The sequence below is a fragment of the Melospiza georgiana genome, chromosome 5, assembly GCF_028018845.1.
Source record: "Melospiza georgiana isolate bMelGeo1 chromosome 5, bMelGeo1.pri, whole genome shotgun sequence".
Lineage (NCBI taxonomy): Eukaryota > Metazoa > Chordata > Aves > Passeriformes > Passerellidae > Melospiza > Melospiza georgiana.
The window spans coordinates 59,268,529-59,290,655 of record NC_080434.1 but is presented as its reverse complement, the minus strand read 5'-3'; the positions used below and the strand labels follow the sequence as shown (position 1 = coordinate 59,290,655).

The 22,127-nt window shown below is 38.5% G+C and overlaps 1 long non-coding RNA gene across 1 annotated transcript; it reads left to right on the top strand.

The window, feature by feature from the left end:
* The first annotated feature begins 13,910 nt into the window (after window positions 1-13,910).
* Window positions 13,911-18,364, top strand: LOC131083744 (uncharacterized). Its single transcript, XR_009114474.1, has 3 exons — window positions 13,911-14,000; window positions 17,708-17,829; window positions 18,109-18,364. It is a non-coding gene; the product is annotated as an uncharacterized LOC131083744 (long non-coding RNA).
* Window positions 18,365-22,127: the final 3,763 nt, after the last annotated feature.

The window sequence follows — 22,127 nt, the reverse complement described above, 5'->3', positions numbered from 1 at the left end:
TTCTGGCTGCTTTCGTTGGACTCCTTTCTGGCAAGGCAGTCGCTTTCTGACCCCCCATGCTGGTAAGCAAACAAAATCTAGTTGAAAAATAACTCAGATTTAAAAAAAATCACTCATTAATACCTTGGTTTTAATCTTTTCTGGTTTTTCATTTCCCAACATGAGAAAATTAAGGAGTGCTGGGTGAAACCATGTGATCAGCCTAGGAATGTGTAGAGAATTATAAGAAATGGTTATATATAATTAATTGTGATTAAACCTAGTAGAAAAATAACTTGTAGATCACACTAATCTTGCTTAAGGGCAGCTACTTCACAAGCACCACTCTAATTAATAAGCTTCAGTTAAAGAAGAATCAATAAATACTGCTATTCATAGAAAATGGATATTATGTGAGGAGAAAGATTGGGCTTTAGAATAATTTGGTTTCCTCCAAGTGCAAATTAAGATTCTTTTAGGGAAAAGAGAAATACCAGGTAGTGACAAATTGAGGAATAATCCAATTTTAAAGTTATTGATTTCATTGTTTATGAAGATCTGACAAAAGCATTTTATCTCAAGCATTGATATTTGCCAAAAGAGGAATTCTACTTCTAAAAATAGAGGAAATCTACTTTTCAACACAAACACTAATGTGTACTGCTAAAAGAACCTCTAATGAGCCATATGAACAAAGTAACTAGCCAAAAACAATACTAGAAAATCCTGGTGACCACATCTGGACAGCAAGAAATTCACAGAGTAGACATGTATAATACAAAAACTCCGTGATTAATTTAATTTTCTTTATTGTCACTACCTAACACTAAAAATTCAAGATATTTCCAAATCAGAAGAGGCTATAGTAGAGATTACCTATTTTTTTGCAACAAACACAGCAATATTTTGCCAACAAAAGAAGATAGCTGAAACCTTTTCTGGGATTCCCTGCAAAAAGCTGTACAAAGGACATATTTTTTATAAACCATCAAAATATTTTTCTTTGCATCATACTTCTGTGAGCTGCTAGTGTTGTGTGACACCATTGGGGCACATTGATGTCCAGTTTCAAAGTTGTTGGAGAGGGAAGGTCAGAACATTTAGGTTATCCACTAGCCATAAGAACATGGGAAGAGTCTTAGCCAGAAAGGGAAAGCTCAGCTGTTTCATCATCCTGATTGCTGTGGTCAGGGCTGGTAGTTTGAAAAGAAAAATAATTCAATTATCTTTTTACAGATTGGAGGTTTCAGGGCCTTTGTGAGCTAGATCTGGGCACTGGCCTTCCAGTACAATTAGTTCTGTGCACAGATTGCTTGAATCTCCAGGAATTTGTCTAATCTTTCTCTGAAACACTTTTAGCTCTTGCAATACCTGGTAGCAAGGAATTCCTCAGCATCTGTGTTTTAGGGTTTATGAGGGTGTGTCTTTCCACCACTGTTTTGGAGTTCTTTCCACATTTTTCTGCATCAAAAAGGCAGCCAGGTATCTTTTCTCTAATCACCTAAAGGCATACAGGTCAGTCAAGGACAACAGACTATTCCAACATGCCAAAGGACTGAGGAGGTTTTTCACAGTGTGCCCACACCACATTGGTTCTTTAGTGCTCACCCCCTTGCACTGTAATCTCCAGTTCTTTCACAGAAAAACATCCAAGTCCATCTTTATTTTCCACATCTGTTAAATATCTGTGATCATCAGTGACCCCAAATGGATTTGTCTCCCCTAACTTCATGGGTCTGAAATTAATTTGTCTGTACTCTTTATCTGTGCTCTGTCTTTTGTCAGATAGATTCCTCTAGAGTGGTATTGAGATCACTTATCTCAGGCCCCAGTTTAATATTAGATTAATTGCTGCCTGTGAATGTCTTTCCCTCTTCACTGATGAGGTGACTGGCTTAGACTAGATACACAGGTTCTGATGGTTAAACTCAGCTGACATGACCGAGTGCCTTACAAAAGGCAATAACAACAGCAAAATCCAAACCAACCTTACCTTGCTTTTCCACATTATCACAAATATTAGAAAATCGTGTAAAACCTTGGCATGAAAAACCTTCCTGTGTTTCCCTAGTTCCTAATTCTGCCATAATGAAATCCATACAGGCTCCATTCAGAATGTTCTATTGCTGAAGAGGTAACATTATAATTTATATTTCAGGACCAATGGGACAGAAGACCCTTAGTGTCTAAGCAGATCCTGTGGAATGCCCCTTCTGCCATTTCCTTCACCAGCTGCTTTTGTAGCCCCAACCCCAGGCAGTTTGCCCTGCCTTGTAGACACAAAGAGTTTGATGAGGCTATTAGAACCACAACTAGATTTCAAAGCTCCTCAGAGATGAGGTGACAGGTCCACAGACTTGGATGAGACCCACTTCTGTTTCTAATGCCATCAAAGAACAGAGCTGAAACGTTCTGTCACCTATTGCCACCCAACAATGCCAGCCAGTGCCCCTGAGGCAGCTCAGCCACCTCTCTCCTGCTACCTGCCAGTACTCACCCTAGGAAATCAAACCTTGCAATCAGTGATTTTCAGGGCAGCATCTTGTATCTCATAAATAGGCTATCAAGGTTGCTAAAACAAAAAAACCCAGCTTGCCTCACTAGCAAAGCCCTAGAAAATCAGAGAAGACAAAAATGGCATCTTGCCAGGCTGTCAGTTCCCTTCTCTGTTTGTTCCCAAGCTTTTGCTGTTGGCAAGAACACATCCCTCTGCTGCAGTGATCCCTGCATAAAATTTAAGTAATCATCCTGATAGTTTGCTAGACTAAATTTTTGCTGGATATTTATACAAGAATGTGAAAAGCTCTTTTTGTGCAACAATATTGCTCTGTTCTAACTCAACAGAGATGAGGATAGAGAAACGGGGAAAAAGTTGCTGCTGTAGGAGAGGGAGGGGGTCTTAATATTTCCTTTGCACCAGTACAATGCAGCTGCTTCTTTTGATAGCTTTAATGCAGCCCCTTCTAATTTACATTGGTGTAAGTGAAATCAAATAAAACCCATTATGCCTCTGAACCCAGTAGACGATCAATGTAATGCAGACTTTTACAACCCCAATTTCTTTCTGTAATAGCAAAGAAACAATATGGGTTTACAGAAGGGCCAGGCTAAAGATAAACCTCCCCTGCCTTCTCACTCTTGGGCTGCAATCATAAGAATCTAAATAGCCATTTCATTGTGAAGACTGAGGTCAAGAAGGACAGAAAAGATCAAGTGAAAGCCTGGGAGCTCAACCTGGAGATAATCTTGAAACTGAAGAATGCTCAGTGCACAGAAGATCATCTACCAATTATGCAAAGATATAGAAAATCTGAACATTAATTGAGATTATTTTATTACTCTATTAATAATGAAGTCAAATTGAGTTATAATAAGTTAGAATGTGAAGATGATTTCTTTGTATTGTTAAATGACTTGTTTCAATTTTACTGCTTCAGAATTGGAGTAAAAATGTATTTCAGAAGGAATAGATACATTTGTATTAATTATATGATAGGGGCACACTCAAAGAACTGTTAAAATAATGCACTCTAGACTTGCTTGAGAGTCATCTCTTGTTTCAGGCTCTTCTCCCTGCCCTTTTTTCTCTATTTCTCCTTTCTTAGCACTGTCATCTTCCTTGTGAGTTGGCAAAACCCCTTCTATTTCTGGTGCCAAAACATCATCTGCAGCTCTGCAAGTTAAAACAGTCTAACTCCCTATTTCAGCACTTTTCTAATCTTCTCTGAAAAAAAAAATTGAGATTAATTCTTGTCTGGAGAATCTGCAGCAGAACTCAGGATAGCTCCACTGGATTCTGTGCAGCTGTCAGTTTACCCCAGATGAAAATTGCCATTCCCCATTTTCTTTTCTTCTTTACATTCTTTGGTAATTTTTCACTCTGCTGCTCTATTTAATGCAAGAAGAATTGTAGGGGCACTGCTTGTATAAAATACGTAATGTGAAACAAACTATATGCTAAACAGTCAAGATAGTGATGATCCTTCCTTGACACATACCCCTGAGTCAGTGGAAGTGGCTGTGGTAGAGACAGAGAGAAGGCAGCTCTCTGATAAAATAGCTGTTCACTTGTGGTTACTGAGATCCAGTTTTGGGGGCTGCCAGTGACTTGTCTTGCAGTATGAACTGGCATGAGAGGAAGACATCTTAAAAGTTGTGACTTTCACAGATGGCTTGGAGTGTCCTTTTTGACTTTGCAGCACAGGAGCATCCTGGATGAAGTAGTTGTCCCCAGCACTACAGCCTGGAAGGCAAATAAGGGAAGAAGGTACCTGAAAGAGGGAGGTATCATTGTGCATGGTCCTCTCAGGCCACAGTTTTACCTGTGCAAATGGAGAGAGAAAAATCCAGCTCCCCTGTGATGAGACCCAAGCACTCTGATGAAGGAGATTTCCTGATTCCCAGACTTGAATTTCTTCTGAAATGAAATGCTCTCTACATCACAGACTCCTGCTTCTACCCCTGCGTTTCACTGTAGATGTTGAAATCACCATTTCCCTTTTCAAACTCAAAGATGCTCTAATCAATATCACTGGAAATGTCATTCAGCCTTTCACCTGGGGGAAAGGTGATGCTGACATTCTACTTTTCCTGAGTTTCCCAAGAGAACAGTTAATCTCTGTGACCTTGCAGATATTTAAGGAAGCCTTCACAAGATAACACTATTGTGACAGATAGCAGGGACCTTCTCACAGACAGCATTTTGCCAACAAGGACCACAGAAAACATCTGGATTCAGAAAGGAAATAGTCATTTAAGAGGAACGCAATTTTGTTCATCAGTATCACCCAGTGATATGCTAATATTTCTGCCCATTGGAAAAAACATTCTTGTACCTTTCAAGCAAGAAGACCATGACCTATGAATCTGACAGTGGGAAACTGAGGTGGTAAAAATATCTAAAATTTACATATTGCTGAGTGAAGACCAGACCCTGCCATCCATCATTACTAGGTTCCTCTTCACAGTTCTTGCCCTTCTGGAAGGAATGTAAGTGTACTCTGGATGTGCATCAACAGGGATGGCAGTCACTGAAGCTGAATCTAAAGATCTGGGGCACAAACCTCCAAGGAAATCTGCTTTAGAAAAGCAATAGGAAGAGATACAGGGGTTAAACAGTAGAGATCATTGGGACCCTCGTGAAGCTGCTTTGGTCAGTCAGGTGTGGGCACAGCAGAAAGCAAAATAAATTAAACTCCTCCAGCTGGAAAATAAATATGAAACAGCAAGTGAATTTGTGCACTTCATGACTGAGTGAGCAAAGCTTAATTCTCTAATTATTACCTCTATTCTACCCACTGAGATAAAGAGCAAGTTAGGAGAGATAATCAGGTTCTAAAACACTGTGCCCTCTTGAATTCAGCCCAAATGTAACAGTTGGCAATCATTCCAGTACTGATGCAGTCTCATCTCTTGAAAGATCTATAATAATGCAATATTTGCTATTTTGCAATTTTATATGTCAGTATCAGGTGAAGAGATGCTTCATTCTTACTTATTTTTTAACCTACTTTTCATTGCCTATTCAAGTGGTTCAGCTGCAGAACCATGCATCTATTGCACAAAAGTTTGGTTAAGTATTCTACATTACATTATTCTAAATATTCATATTTTTTTTAATTTAATATAAATTCTGCTAATACCACCCAGATGTCATCTTGCATTCACAGTTGTAGTTACGTCAATGGCAGATCACATTAGGATTGATCATAAAATTCCCTGGTTTCACAAAAGCACTCTGTACTTGTAGCTACTCTTCAACACCAAAGAAGGGGGGCAGGGAGGTCTTTTTTGGGTTTTTTTTCAATATGAAAAGAATAAAAAATATCAATACAATAACTCTAAATGCTGCTTGCAGTCAGATTATGCGTTAATTATCCCATGACCCCTAAGAGTGCCTGATAACTAAATAACATTCCAATTGTTTGTTTCAGCACTTCAAGATTAAATTTTATTCATTCAATACCTCCACTAGATAAAAGCAAAAAAATGGAAGATATTTGATTTGGGTTCATACAATTAAGAAGGATATCAAGGAAGCTGATCTATTCCTCCTTCTTATCTTGTGCCTTTCTTCATGAAAAAAAAAAGAGCAGCTAAGAAATGAAAGTCTGACTGAATAGCATCTAAACTCAACACAAAGAGGAGGATTGTCAGGTTCACCCTGGAGGTTGTCAGCCAGCAGAGTGAGGTACTGCAGCAGCTGGGCAGCAAGTCAGCTGGCATGGCTGAATTTTGGAGAGGTGCAGCAATTCTGAGCATGAACAAATTTGTTGCCATGGCAGACACATTTCCAAAACTGGCTACTACTGTGTGTTGTGGGCAAGGAAAGGGAACAAGGGAAGAAAGCATCACCTCAACTGGCATAAGAGACTGGAAGAACAATGGTCACTTCCAGGCCACAGAAAGGGTCAGGGTCCCCAGTGCCAATTAATGGTGCTCAGAGAAACTTCTTGGTGAGCAGGCTGTAGGAGGAATGGAGTCTGAAATGGCTTTAGGAGCACACCAGAAGTGGATCTGCAGATCAGTGCAGCACAATACACATCCCAGTGTTTGATTTCAACCCTACTCAACTCGAAGCTGGCCCTATAGGTTCAGCCCTAGCATAAGAATGAGCAAGCTGTGTTTTGGGAGAGCACTTTCCAGTTTAGTTTCATTTCAAAGGAACCCATTTTTAGATGCCTTGAGTTCACTCTGTGATATAAATCAATTAACCAAAGTGTATGGAATAAGAACAACTGGAAAATACAAGGTAAAAGGACTTACATGTTTCAGGAAAGATACCTTTTAAATTATTTTAAATATTAATTAATCAAAACAGCCAAGTAAATTATCATGAGCATTGTTGCTACATTGCAAAGGCTCTCCATATTTTTATCTCCTTATTGTAAGGGTTTCATACCACATTGATGTTTCTCATAGGCATCTCCTCTAAGCACTGCCTGTTCCTTGTTCTCACAGCAGCCAGCTGACTCCAGTTCCCCCTCAACAAACCAATCCACTCTTTTATAACACTCTTCTTCTTATTGGCTACAGCTGTGGCCTGTTAAAGTCAGGCCTGCTCCTAAGCTTAATTGTTATCCCAGCTGCAACTCCTTAGGGGTAAGATTACTTTCTATACTACCTTTATTTTCTTATATTCTATACCCCTACACGAGTTACTTAGTGCAGTGTTTTGTAGGAACTATTTCCCATATGTTGTCCTCAACACAGGAAGAAATCTTCTTTTAATTTCCCCTTCTTGTTTATAGACAGTGGTTTCCAGAGTCAGGTAACTCTGAAGGCTCTACTTGTTCTTTTGCTCAGTATTTCCTTTGACAGATTTCTCAGGATTTTCCTGAACAGAGACTGAGGCAGAGTTCCCCAAGCTTTCCCCACTTGTTGCCCAGGGCCTCCAGCTGTGGACATGACAGATGTTTTTAGAGCAATCCACAACACAGAAAGTCAGGAGTAAAACAGAGCTAAAACTGACCTCAACGCTGACCATCAGCTCACCCAGTCACAGTGAGGGCTGTGAAGGTTTCTCCTGTTGCCTGTGATTACAACCTGCAAGCCTGGAGCTAAATGTTTCTACCCCATTTGCAAAGAGAAAAAAGCAAGGGAGGTTCCACCTCACAGGATCTGATAATCCAATTAGAGTATCCCTGCAATGTCAAAGAGCCAAGTTCAAACCACTCTTCTGGATGATTGAATCTTTGCCTTTTCTATGCTGGGGGTTCCTCCTGTGGGAGCTATTCTTTGTGCACACAGCATTAAACATTTAGCAGGGACTGAGACCTCAGCTTCCTAGATCTGAGCTGAGTACACTTACCAGGGGGGCATGGACTCAGAGCAATTATTATTTAACTTAGAATTAACCTGAATAGAAGCTAGCTGAGCAGCTCCAACAGGAGGGACACCCATGGAGAATGGCTGATAGCCATTTTCCTGGCACATGAGACATCAAAGCCTGCTTAGAAAATAGAAATTTGAGTCAGGACTTCCTCTTTCCCAGAAAGCATTATGTTATTTTGGGAGGCAAGGACTGCACAGGTCACAGGTGATTTTGTATCCCTAATGCCTCAGGAAACATTGTTTAAAAGTGTGTGAGAATGGCTATTCTGAGAAAACATCTGCGAGCCTCCATGGACAGAGGACGTGTTCCAGGTGAGGAGATGGAGTGCCTGTGCCCAAGTGCACTCTCCCCTTCCACATTTTGGCTGAATCTAGTCCTGCTGTGCAATGTGGACCAGTCTGCTGCTCAGCAAATCAACAGAGCAAGTGAATTGGACAGAAATCAAATTCTTCCCTCAGTAATGATACAATTCCCCGAGGTTTCTGGTGCTGTCAGTCATTTCTAGATTACAGGTGTTCAGGACAAAGCAGGTGGATGAATATGACACCAGTGTAAAACCACCAGTACCTGCTCCCTGCTGGATTGCTGCAGTGACAGACATGCATTTCTGTCATAAGAAGAGCTGCAGAAACAGACAGGTCATGCTGACAGGACAATATGTATATTTTGTGGGAGAAGATAACAGTGCCAAAAACGTGGCCCTGCTATTTCTTTACATTTGAGTGATTACACAGATAATCTCATGTCTTTTTGAATCACAGTTTACAGGTCCTCACATCATTTGATGACAGCAAGCACTGTGTAGTTCTAGGATCCTGGTGGGCATTTTCTCCCTGGCATATGTTGAAATTCAAATTCAGTCCCTGCCCTGTGCCAAAAAAAAATATCTAGATTATGAACCAGAGCTGTTTATTTGGCATTATCAGCTGACATTGGAAGCTAGTTAGGAATTTTAAGTGTATGGAATATAACCAATGCTCTCACATGTCAGCTCTGCAGTGCAGATAAAACCATTCTGAAAAAGTGTAAGCTCTCCAATGACTTTCTGTTTAATTTATATTTTGTTACTTTAAATTTTTTATGTATTTCCATTTCTCTTCTAACTTTCAAGAGAAAATTATGAGATCACAGAAGGCTGCCACTTCAGATATCAGGAAATCTCAGCAGCTGAAAGAAAGAGCTTTGCTATGTGATGTATTCAGCTTCACTTTCAGAGTCAGAAGTCTGAAACAGCATGGGATGTCTTTGGACTTCTTAGTGCTGCTCATTAAAACTCAATATAAACTTTATCCCATTTTGAGATTCTTCTGTATTAGGGCTGAGCTATTAGGCAGCTATAAAATCTGCCATATAAAATTCAGAGTAATATAAACTACTAGCATATAAAAACTTGCATTAATGTAACCAAGGTTACAACTGATAATGCTTAAAAATGAGGAAATAGCGAATTTATAGCAAACTCAGACATTAATTCTCTTCAATTTGCTCATTATATGGATTACAGCCCAGGATTTTTCTGCCTGTTATTTTATTCCATCTTTATTCCCAATGATTGCTATAAATTAAGAGCATTACAGCAAATTATCTGTAATCATAAGACTACCTATTTTTCCCTCAAATAAAATAGTATAATCCCATAAATACAGCTGGGCATGCAGACATGTGCTTGATTTCTCTTTTAAAGAAAACTCTTTAATTAAAAAAATCCTAATCCAAGATAGAATTAAAACCAAAGTGATAAGAGAAATTAAATTCTGAAAGAAAATCAAATGGCATGAGTCTTTTAGCATTAAAATTAAACCATTTTATCTGGAATTTGACTTTCTGCAGGATGCTGCAGTTGCTAGAAGTTAGTGAAAAATGCATTTCAATGCACTTAAAGAAGAATCTGTTGAGGGGCAGTCAGAGATACCGGCTCTGTCTGACAAAGTTTCAGATGGGAAAGCTGTGAGAGGCTGCTAAAATGTTGTGGAAGCATACCAAAGCATTTCCTGTAAGTAAAGAGTTAATTTTCCCCCCAGCTTCGTGGTGTCACTGTTGCCAGAGACAGGACACAAAGCTCTGGTGTCCCTGGGTGTCCTGGTTGTGCTGTTCTCACGGGACCGGGAGTGCCGGTCTGCCATAACTTTCTGATACTTGACATTTCATTAAATTAAAGCAATTAGCAGCAAAAAGCAATCAAAACACTGCGGTTGTTCTGTGCTGAGAAGACTGGAACACTCCCTTCTCAATTAGCTTTCCACAGCGGAATGGCAAAGCACTTTCCAAAGTTAAAGTGTTGGACCAGGAAGCATCTTATATCCAATGCTCTCAATCAATCAGCTTTGGTTCATAAACCCAGCAATTAGCAATACAAAAACTCTTGGAGTGAGACAAAAATTAACAACATTTTTGTTTATATAGGACTGGATTTCCTTTGATCAATGTTGGTAAATGACTGGAAATGACATAAAAAGGTGAGCAAGCTGTAAAACTTCACAAATAAATTTTACATGCTAAGGCCAAAATTAAAACTAATTATATGTGTTTTAACACAAGAATACCCATATTTTAAAATGAGCTTTCATATCCTCTCAAATGCAAGGGCTGTTTTTGCCAAGGCTGTAGATGCCTTTCATCTGCACATCCATTCTGAAAGATGAAACTACAGACTATGGATAGATGGCAATGCACATGCACAAAATTGTGCAGATTTTGCAGTAGTCATTTCAACTATATTTCCTGTGTATTAGGACAAAAAATGTTCTTAACATGTTTTAAAAAATGGAAACAAGACAAACTAAACTTCTTAGGGTCTCAAAACTAGGATGAACTAAGCATTCTAAATGGAGAAGCAGTTTGGACTGTTTTTATTTAATTCTTATTACTTTTAGTCTTGTTGGCTCTGTGGAAGATGTGAATGTTTAAGGATCTCTAGTATTCTTCTTTGGTAATTATTGACAAGTGTTTACAATTCTCCAGGTGGAAATAAAATGGTAGACAACAGCCAGTGCCATTGTCACATCGCCTGATAGGTACTTTCCATCTCCAGAATTCAAGAGCATTACAGATAGATAACAGTGCAATTTTCCATAGGCAAAGGTTTAAGGAAAAGAACATGAACCAATGAATATAAAACCTCCATGCAACCATAGAGTTGTGCCTCATAGTTCCATTGCCTCAGTAAATGCCATCTTCAAGAGAAATTCATATTCAGTTGCCCAACTATTTTTCTCCAGTAGATGATGATGATGATGAAGGAATTAAAATGTATCAAGTTGCAGTCAAAACATTACTCAGATGCTCACCTTAAAGGGCTCTCACTGCACAATAGAAGAACAAAAGCTAGAAGCAAAATGGTTTTTCACTTCAGCCCTAGCTGCCAGACTGATACTGGGCTTGTTCTATCCTCTTCTTCAGGTGAAATGTATTTTTAAAAGCCTTTGAAAGAGGAACATGTGTACCTGCTTCCTTTAACCTGGAGACCAGTGGCATTCCTCAGGGCTGGTATTGGGAGTGGCACTGTTTAACATATTTGATGGTGACATGGACAGTGGGACTGAGTGAACCATCAGCAAGTTTGCCAATGATAGTTGTGAAGACAATGCTTTTTCAGGCTTAAAATAAAAATGTACTCTAAAGAGGGGGAGGAAATCCTTCATTAATGTAGCCAAATCTTACACATCAAGAAGAAAATAAATAAGCAGTTGACATTTTACACTTTTGTGGGTGAATCTCCATGTCTAAAGCACCCACAAATAAAAATTTCATATCCATTTTTAACTTCACTTTTTTAGGTGCTGAAACTTACTGAAGCAAAAATAAAGCAATGATCTAAAGTAGAAGGAAGCAGACTGAAGTTGTTAACAGCTAACAGCATGGGTGTTGCCTAAGGCCAGAAATAGCTGATGGATGATAAACCAGTCAGCAGACAAATCCTCATTACAATTGTAAATTTTGTGTCCCTAACAATTTACTCTCTTCACTATCATCCCTACACTCACTTTTTGCAGCAGCTGCACTATCACTTTCCAGTGCTGGCAGGGCTCTCTTATTCTTATCCCTGGCACAGAGCATAAGCTCTGAGATTGCCACTGTCAGAGTAAAATGATGGGTTTGGAGGAGCATCGTGGCACAGGGACCAGAGGCAATGTCCAGGTGTGTACTGGCAGCCTACAGCATGCAGACAGGGAAAGCTGCCCAGTGCAGGATTTCTGGGGAAAGTTAACAGGGGCAGGGAGCACCTGCCCATGAGCAGATGCAGCACACGCTCCATATCGCATGGAAGGGTGAGGATGCACAGCCACAGAGTATCTGGCTGAACTCTGCTCTCTTGTCCTCAGTTCACAGAAAAAAAGTCTCCAAAAGAATGCAATAGTACTTGAGCAGAAAACTGATGGAAATATTGGGTGCTCAGAAAAAGTCACAAATAAGTTTGACCCAAAAAACCGTCCTCTTGGCTCTCAATGCATATAAATCTGTGGTCGCATGCTCTTCTACACCCAGCACATTTTTACATTTAGTCACATAATTATAGACTATATCATAAAGCACACACAAAGGAATAGAAGCAAGGATGCCTGAGCAACCTTTACTTCTCCTTCCATAAGAATCTGGTGGGTTTATTTACATCTTAAAAGATGGTTTTTATATGTAGAATTGGTGTTGCTCACATTACAAATAGGTGAAACAGAATGCAACATGCAGAGGCAACTTCCAGCCTGCTGCAAACTCACTGGAGCCACTAGACTAACACAAGTTGCAAACGTGGTCTGCATATAAACAAAGAATGTTTTTTTCTTGGCTCATGTATATTCCGGCCAGGCACTGAGACAGAAGCAGCTCTACAGGAGAAACTTAACTCCCCTTCCTTTAAAAGTAAAGTGGTGAGGGTAACTACCTAGCTGCTTGATTAATGAAAATAGTCTTCAGTGTGAAACCTATAACTAACATGTTCAATAGGTCTCTCTTTATTGATAAATTACCATATATCCCCAAGCATGCTATAATTAGGTAATAGGGCAGAGTTGTAAATCTAATTCAATTTTTATTGATGGACCTCAGCTTTGTATCCCATCCTGTGGGACCAAACCAATGGGTTGCTTTTATTCCTTTCTAATTTTAGAGAAATACATCCACTGCACTCAGAAATTTTCTGTCTACGAGTTATTGCTGAGTGCATTAAACAGGGAACTCATTACTCTTCTACCATTTTTTTGTTACTTCTTCACCTCTTTCTGTTTGTTTCTGTCTTCTAAGCTTACATGAAACAGAAAAAAATAGGAAGGTACTTTCTCACTGCTTAGATGTTGCTGTCTGAACTTCTATTTCTCATTTTATTTGAGCTTGGATTCAGCTCACCTATTAATTCACTGATGTGTTGAATCTGTCTAACACACTGATAGCTGCCTCTGAAAGAATGGACCTTCTCAGCTTATTAAGGTCCTAAAAAAAAGGTATCAGCCTCACTGCTCCAGCTGGGAGAATTGGGTCTTCTTTTTTGTTTTGGGTTATTAGCCTTTGATTTATAAGATGTGCTACCATTTGCTCATGTGTTCAGCAAGGTAACTCAAAAAGAATTAAAAATCACTGGTGGGATCCAATTATCTCTTCTGCATGTTATTTTGCTCAGCTCAGGAGGAGCAAAAATAAAATAAAATAAAATAAAATAAAATAAAATAAAATAAAATAAAATAAAATAAAATAAAATAAAATAAAATAAAATAAAATAAAATAAAATTTGCAGATTTGAATAGAAAAGTTACTGAACCAGATACTCGTCAATTTACGTCATATGGAAGAAGTAGTAACCTGAATAATTTTAAAGGTGAAATTCAAAGCTGAAGCAAACTTTTGTCTAATCCTTGTTTTACATCCATAAACCTAAGTGTATTTCTCATTCTGGTCCCCTCTCCCAATGGTTCAACTAACAAACAATTTCTTCATTACTATCCATGGCTCTTTTGCCTTTTTCTGTGCTTCTCTGTGCCCACAGCCTAATTACCTCCCCGGGTTGTTCTGTGGTTAATTAGGGTCAGACACTTTGGCAGTGTAACGCGATTTATTCAGTGGACTTGAAAGAAGCCAAGGCAATGTCACACACACTTACCAGCTGAGAACCAAGAACTCCAACTCCCTCTTGTTCTCAAGCTCTGGGCTCCCACAGAACACCAGGATCCTCGTGCCTTTCCTGAGGAACATCAAAAAAGTAGTTTGACTGAATTAGCCTCTCAAATGTTACAATATATTGATATTTCCTTATAAAGGCAGATTCTAAAATTTAATTTCTGAATTTCCAAATTCCCTCTGAGAACTGGAAGAAAATAATTTTCATCTCTTGCATGAGTGCAAAGAGGTTATTTTAGCAAAGTTTGCAATATTGAATATTTAACTATTCTGTCATATAACAGTGAGCAAGCTGGGGACTACTCAAGAAAGCTGGATTTCTTCAGAAATCTATAGATATTCTGATAATATTCAACTTCCAATATTGATTTATTTATTGCTCTGAGATGCCTGTTGCTTTTCCATTATTCCTTGTTACTAATCTTTGGGAGTCTTCTACATTTTTTCACAATCAGTTAAGTTTAAGGGTTCATTCACAGATAAGTCAGACTTTTCAAAAGCTGGGGCTATTGGCCATCAAATTGTCTTTGTCAGAGCCACCAAAAGTGTGTTCTCTTCTATTACTATGTCTAACTGCTTGTGCACAGAAATGTACACTCCTGAAGTTTTGATGTCAGAAGGCATCAAAGAAAAGGATTATAGGAATTAATAAGAAGCTGCTGACAAGATGGCCATTGGCAGAAAAAAAAATCACCCTTTCACATATAAAACATAGAGAGCTGGGATTTCACTTGCCAGATAGAAAGGCATATTAAAGATAAGAAATAATTTTTATATGCCATTTTATGATCCAGATTCTATTATTTCAAGACTTCCATACTGATAAACAATAGCAATATGAGAAGACTGGGAATTTTGAATATTACTGCAGGGCTTATGTGATGACTTTCTTAGTTTTCAGGAATATATGGAATATATATACTTTATGCTTTCATTGTGAGGTAAATCTCAGCCTTTGCCTAATTTATGGAAAGATAAAAACATCACTGGTTAGAACTAGCAAGATTTTTCAGAGGGCAACACTATAAATCCACAAAACTGCATATTTTTCAACTGACAATACTAGATCATTTGAAAAAAAAATGGCTGTTTCCATCTGGTCAGCATCTGTTAAACTCCGTGGTTTACAGGACACATAAGACTTTTTTTTGATCTAGCTTCTGCTAAGTTAGACCCAATTTAATTTCAAAACAAGTAGATGCACAAAATTAGAGAGATGAGAGTGAAAGAGGACAATCTTCTTTGTACTTAACCTCAGAGATACCTGAACACCTCTGGTATGAAACACAGATTAATTACTTGGCTCTTCTGCATGCTGATCCCAACTCTCTTTATTTCAGTTCTTGAGAATCCTGTCCTTTGATGAAAACCACTATGGAATAGAAGACATTTTGTAGCCTTTACTTATTATAAGCTTTACTTGTTATTAGCTTATTTCATTGGCCAATGACTATGAAAAACACTTTAAAATTCCTTCAGTCAAGGACAGCTTTCTCAACTTGCGAGACAAACAAGAACTGACATGGGAAAGCTGGAGTGCCCAGGATCCCATGCTAGGTGAGGAGCAGTCCGTATGTCTCAGCTCCATCCTCTGTCCCTTCACCCAGGATCTCTGTTTGTGGTGGGTACAGCCAAGTGGCCACTTTAGAAGCCACTGTTACTGATCTTATAGCTGTCTCAACAACCACAAATTAATCACAGCAGTAAGCAATGCTAGTTTTACTTGTTAGCATCATCTGATTTCCCTCATTGTTAAACATTCAACTTTTGTCACTTCAGTCATTGAAAATTTACTCTTTAATAAATACAGGTCACAGAAATTCATGTGAAATACATCTGCTGTATTAGCAAAGATATCAGTGGGTTCTCATCATGAAAAAGTATTAAATCCTTTTTTTAATACTTTGAAATGCATTTTCATACAAAATGCCTCATTGTCCTGTTTATTGGGTGACACTCATCTATTTCATACCATCGTTACTCTGCTTTCCCTGGGGAATTACTACTGATGTGAAGCAGCATTAGATAAAGATGAGGCCATACCATAATTCAGAACGACTTGAAGTTTCCTTTATTTTGTGAAAGGATGATTTAACATTAGATGAAGCATTTCTTGAAATCTTTTAATAAAATTGAAGTTCTACTGAAATATCATGTTTAGAGGTAATCGCATGCCTTACAAGTCACGGATTATGTGTATCATGTAAGATATTAAACCTGTCAAGATGTTGTTTTTAATACGTCTTTTAGTTAAGACCATGTCTTGACATGAATTATTCCTAGCATAGTTTCTCACACACTGGTTCAGCAAGCAATCACCCACTACATCCATCATTTCTGTGGCTGTCTCACCATATGTCTCAGAGGGGTGTAGGGGGGAAGTTTCTAGTTAATAATTTTTTTTTTTTTTGCATTTGGTATGCAAATCACTTAAAATTGAATGATGTGGCAATTTCAAGTAGTATTGTCTTAAGAAACACTGGAGTTTCAGGACTAAACTAAGTTTGATAGGCTTAGTGGATGGTTTGTTTTCTTTTTTTTGCTTGCATCTTAACAAAATTTTACAGCTAGAAAAAATTCTCGTTATAATCTCCAGCCTATTTCCTCCTCAGAGACATGCTTGCAAAAATTGACTTTATATTATCTTAGCAAAAGGCTTTCTGTTCATAATATTTCAAACCTTCATCTGTCCTTGGCTGCTGTGACATTCATCCATCTGACAAAATGGGGGGGAAAAAAATGCCAGCCTCTGAGTGAGTGCTCCTTTAAGTGAATTTGTTAGCCAGGCATGAAGGATGCTGTGCTCACTGAGGCCACTCTGGGAGCCACAGCCGCGAGAGTCCGTGACTCCTGCACGGGGCAGGGCAGGGAGGCTCGGCTGCCCTCCATCCACTGGGCTTCTCTTGCTCCAAACAGCAATCTGCTTCCATCAGCTGGCAGTTAAAACTCACAACCTGTGTAGGTTGCTCTTGGCTCTCTGAAGATGCACATAATGAGATAAACAATGGTTTGTAAGTTTCAGATTCATTTCCTAACCTCGCAAAAAGCTCTGCGTACTGCTGCTTGGTATTGGGAGTTGTCCAGCCATAAACGCATGTGAGTAAAGCACAGAAGGCTCAAATCTAGGGAATGAAGCAGAGCTTGAATAAAATCTTTGCACAAAATCAGAAAGGCACCAAGACCTGAATTTCTCAGCTGTATAAGCAGTCAGGCCTCAGCTGGACCCAGAACAAGACAGAGATGGGGAAAAAGGACATTATTAATTTCTATCTGAGATTTTCTAGAAGGGTTGTGCTGTGACTTGTGACTTGTGCACAGACTACCAAGGAGTCTCTCAGGCTGCCTGCATTTTCTTTCTCTGTAGGTAATAGCAGGGATGCACAGAAATTTTTGCCACCAACAACTGGTTTTGATTTCATACTTTGCAATTAAGACACATTTTAAAAACAGCTCTTTATTTCATAGGATCAAAGATCAACTTGAAGCTTAGCTTATGAGACACATACAGCAGCTTATTGAGCATGTTTTCATCTTCCCATTCAGCAGGAAGAGCTTCACACTTCTGACAAGGGTTCCTCCTATGCAAAGCACTTATGTACAATCCAATTAAATAAAAAGTGAAAAGAAAGATCATAGGATCAGAATTTTTTTATACACTTTCCAGTGGTTTTTTCACATAAAGTCATGCAGAAAGAGCCTGGTGGAGGGGTGGTATGTAGATTTCCTTCTGCCAGGTGGCTGTACAAATATATCTCTCTTGGTGCCTGATTGATCTTTTTACTTGTGAAGGTTTTTCTGCATAGTGGAAGAGCTTTAGCCAGAGAAAAAACAGATCACACACCACACACCCTGCTCCAGCTCCTGCTCCTGTCCCAGCATCACAGCTGTTGGGCCTCTCCTATGGAGGATAGGTGAGAAATTTGGGATTGAACCTTTCTGGGCAGAAAGCTGAGATAGAGTCTCAAGAGTCTTCACAAATGATCCAACTTTGACTATAAATAAATTAATTATTTAATTAATTTTTTTAAATGAACCAAACAAACAAAAATATAATAGCAAACAGCCATGGAGTTTGGATTCCTCCATATATATGTGAGAGCCAAGGAAACTATTTCAAAATTACTGTTCCCAGTATATGCACTTTAATTTTGCTGATTTTTGGCACCTACATCTTTTTTTTTTTTTTACAGGACATCCTCACACTGTGTCCTGGAAAGCAGTCCCATTCATTCCTGAACAGAAGAGCTACAAATGCTACATTCCCCACTATTCACAGAGAAGTGGCTGTTGCTCAAGCTGCCAGGATACTGTCAGTGACCAAATTTCTCAGCTGAGAATATTTCTGTTATTCAGAAACAGGAAGTCTTGTGATTGAGTGCCTGTGAGAGCCATTTTGTCCAGCACAAAGTAGCTCTTTGGAGCTAAGCTGTGCCACTGCATCCAGCAATTATTGCACACTGATATTTTGAAGCTAGGCCTGAATGCTCCTGAGTCACACTATGGAGCTCCAAACCTCTGCATCTTCATTGAAACATTACCTTCTCTTTCACACAAAAAATATTTGGTTCTTGAACAGCCGCTCTTCACAGGCACCTGCCTGGGCCCTCCGTCCCACTGAGGTCACTGAGCCACTTACAGTCCTGTTAGGGATTTGTCACCAAAAACTGTTGACCCAAACCCCTGTGGGCCATGCTGGTGTTTAGGTGTCAAAGTCTTTGCCTTTCAGATGTAAGACAGGAAGATACAGAGCAGCCTGAGGCAGTGATGCTTTCTTCCATGGCTGTTGTACCACAGAGCGAGAGCTTGTACCATAGAGCCAGAAAATCACAGATTTGTTTAGGCTGGAAAAGGCCTTTAACATCATCAGGTCCAACCACTCACCTATCACTGCCATGTTCACCACTAAAACACAGAATCATAGAATCACAGAATTGTTGGGATGGGAAAAGACCTCTGAGATCAGCAAGTCCAGCGAGTAACCCACCACTGCCAAGTCCATCCCTTACCCACATCCCCAAACACCACAGACATACATTTTTGGAACACCTTTAGGGATGGTGATTCCATCACTGCCCCTGGCAGCCCGTTTCAGTGCTTGACCACCCTTTAAGTGAAGAAATGTCAGAACCTGACACAACTCAAGGCCATTTCCTCTTGTCCTATTGCTTGTTACATGGGAGAAAATACCAACCCCCACCTGTCTGTAATATTCTTCCAGGTATTGGTGGCCAGCAATAAGGTCCCTCCCAAGTCTCTGTTTCTAAACAACGCCCATCTTTGTCTTAGATAATTTTTCATGGAAAATTTCTTTCTTCCATAAAAAAAATATGGTTATTTTTATTTTACTATTAGAATAGAGCCTGCAGATGTGACCCAAACCTTGATTCACCTCTTTCAAAAGGAACAAAGAACCAGATGTGCATGGAAAGGTAGAATAGTCTTTGGCCAGGAATCTAGCTGAGGAAGACCTACAGAGGGCTCCATTTCACACTGCTCCCAAGGGGAAAGGACATTTCTTATTTAGCTGAAAAATAATGACCACTCTCTGAGAACCATATATTTTATTTTCTCTGAGTAACTCACAGACATTTTACAATGGCAATAAAGATTTAATTTAAAGCATCAATGATGCAATCTTTCAAGGGGTAATGGTTGGTTTAGTCTCTGGCAGCTCTTTGGTCCAAATATCTTGGTCTTCACTTTTCATGGGCCATTAATGAAGAGATGAACTGCAGAAGAGAAACTTGATCCATTAAAACCATGCCATTAGTTCTTTTGTCCTCTTTGCCAATTGTATCCAGATCCAGGTAGTGACTGGAATTTTCCACAAACATTGATTGCTTGTTTCATTTTTCTCTACCCTTTGCATAGTTTTTATTTTGGTTTAATCATAACTTTTGCCTACAACATCTCTCTCATAAAAAGAAAACTTGCTATGAATACTGATATTTTATTGATATTTTATTCCTCAAAAAAAGCTATGTCTTTGCATAACTTTTGATCTGGAATGTATTGTTTTGCTGCTTAAAGAAACATTAATCATAAATTCAAGAAAGACAGGGAAACAGAAAAAACAAAGATAAAACTGAAACAATAAATGAATAAAACATTGGGAAGATGTAAATAAATTCACCAAATATGCCTGTTAAATCCTAAGAATATGAATGATTTTATAGAAATAATGGCTTACATGCTAAAGCAAAATGTTTCTGATCATGACTGTTGTCGTCTGTTTTGATAGCCCAAGATATTCCACTGTCTGACACATCTGAAACAATGAAGTAATTTTCCTTTCAAAGTAAAAAGAGGTATCAGATACCTAAATAGAATAAAAAATAATTTTTTTCTACTACAAAACTCAACCAAAAAATTTGAGTAATTTTTCTTAAATAAAGATAATGAAACCAGATTTGCTTTCATTCTAAAAAATGCTATGAACATATTTAGCATAAATAGACGTAATTTTCCAATATCTTTACTTGAAATGTTTTTTTCCATGAAATATGAATGCAGAAAATTCTTAACCATTTAAGTATCTGAGATCCTAAAAGGCAACAACTTTTGCTTGGTACCAATTATTCTGTGATAGATATTGTGCCATGTATCAACATTGTGTGTTTCTTATGCTTAGCTATCACCTTACAATTTTAAAGTTAATTAAAAATATGAAGGAAAGATAAACACTGTCTTCCAAATACAATGAGAAACACTAAAAGAGACAGACATGATGGAACCAAAATTCACAAACAGGAACCAAAATGGAACCAAATGGAACCAAATGGAACCAAAATTCACAAACAGCACTCATTTTCTCTCCTGGTGCCTCCTCTGTATTTACACATGGTAAGAGTTTTGGCATCAGGTCCCTGAGTCTGTGGGGTTGGTCACTTAAATCTTAGGGATCTGGCACTACCACCCAGCATGAAGGAGTTCAGAAAATGTCCACCAGAAAAAATATGCTTCCAAAGTTAAGAAAGAAAAGGGAATTACAAAAGCAATGAAAATGCTGCACAAAGGATTTACCTACTCATTACCTGTGCCAGTTGTAGAGGATTTGGATGGATTTTAACTACAGACAGTCAACTCTTCTCACTGTGCATACAGTAAGGACTGCACTAACAGGCACAGTCTCCATTCAGATAATACATTTATTTTCTTACACTACATGGCAGCACCAGAGGCACAGAAAGTCTCAGTTTGCTGCACAGCCTGCCTGCTTCCATGCCTCATCCAGCACTCATTCTCTGCAGGAAACTGAGCCCACAGCCTTCTTTACGATATGGATGAGCTTCTTCTTCTTGGGGGCTGTTAACATATCCTCAGTTAAGTCAGGATGCCAACCAAAAAACAACACATATTTTTTGAAACTAAAAGGAAAAAAAATACAGCTTAAATAAACCTGAAATTATGCATTTATCCTGTCTATTAAGTGCTAATTTTCATGTAAAGAGCTTCTAGTGTTCCTTGCTTTCTGTCTTTTCTTTCTTCTGTACAAAGACATGAGTAACTCACATCTTTTGTAAGGTGGCACTGACCTGTAAAAAACACAAAAAGAATGTGTTAAACAGAAAGGAGAGAAAGGCTAAATAAATGTATAATTATTTTGTTTGTCTCTCAGAATATGCACATACACAAATAAACACCCACACAGCTTTCCATGCTGTTTTACTAAAACAAATCTTCAGAACCCCAGCAACAAAGAGCCAGTCACTTATTAGTAAGAATCCAAATAGATATTACAGTCTGACTACTTGTGCTTTTGAGATGTAAATATCAAAATTGCTTTTTGAAGAAGTAAAATGCAAAAGCAGTTAAAGTTCAGAATTCAATTTTTTCCTCTTCTTTTGATAAATGCATTTACATTTTAATTTTCAGTGTTTTCAATTTTCATCAGTGAAAAGCTGTATCCCTGGATGAAAAGCACAATAATAAAATGTTCTCCACTCCATAATTTTCTTGTAATTCACAGAAATGATCTGAGGGCATATAGCTCACGACAATATATATTATAGCATTCAGTGCAGAGAACTCAATTGTTAGAGCTGCAATTTCAAACATATGTATATTAATGAACTGGCTGTGGCTTCATTTTAAATTCCTAAAGACTTTTTTGCTGACATAGAATCATTACGACTGTAATCTTAGAAACCTGAAAAGATTGTCAGAACTGTGCATGTTATTTCATTTATTCAATCAATACAAGTGTCAA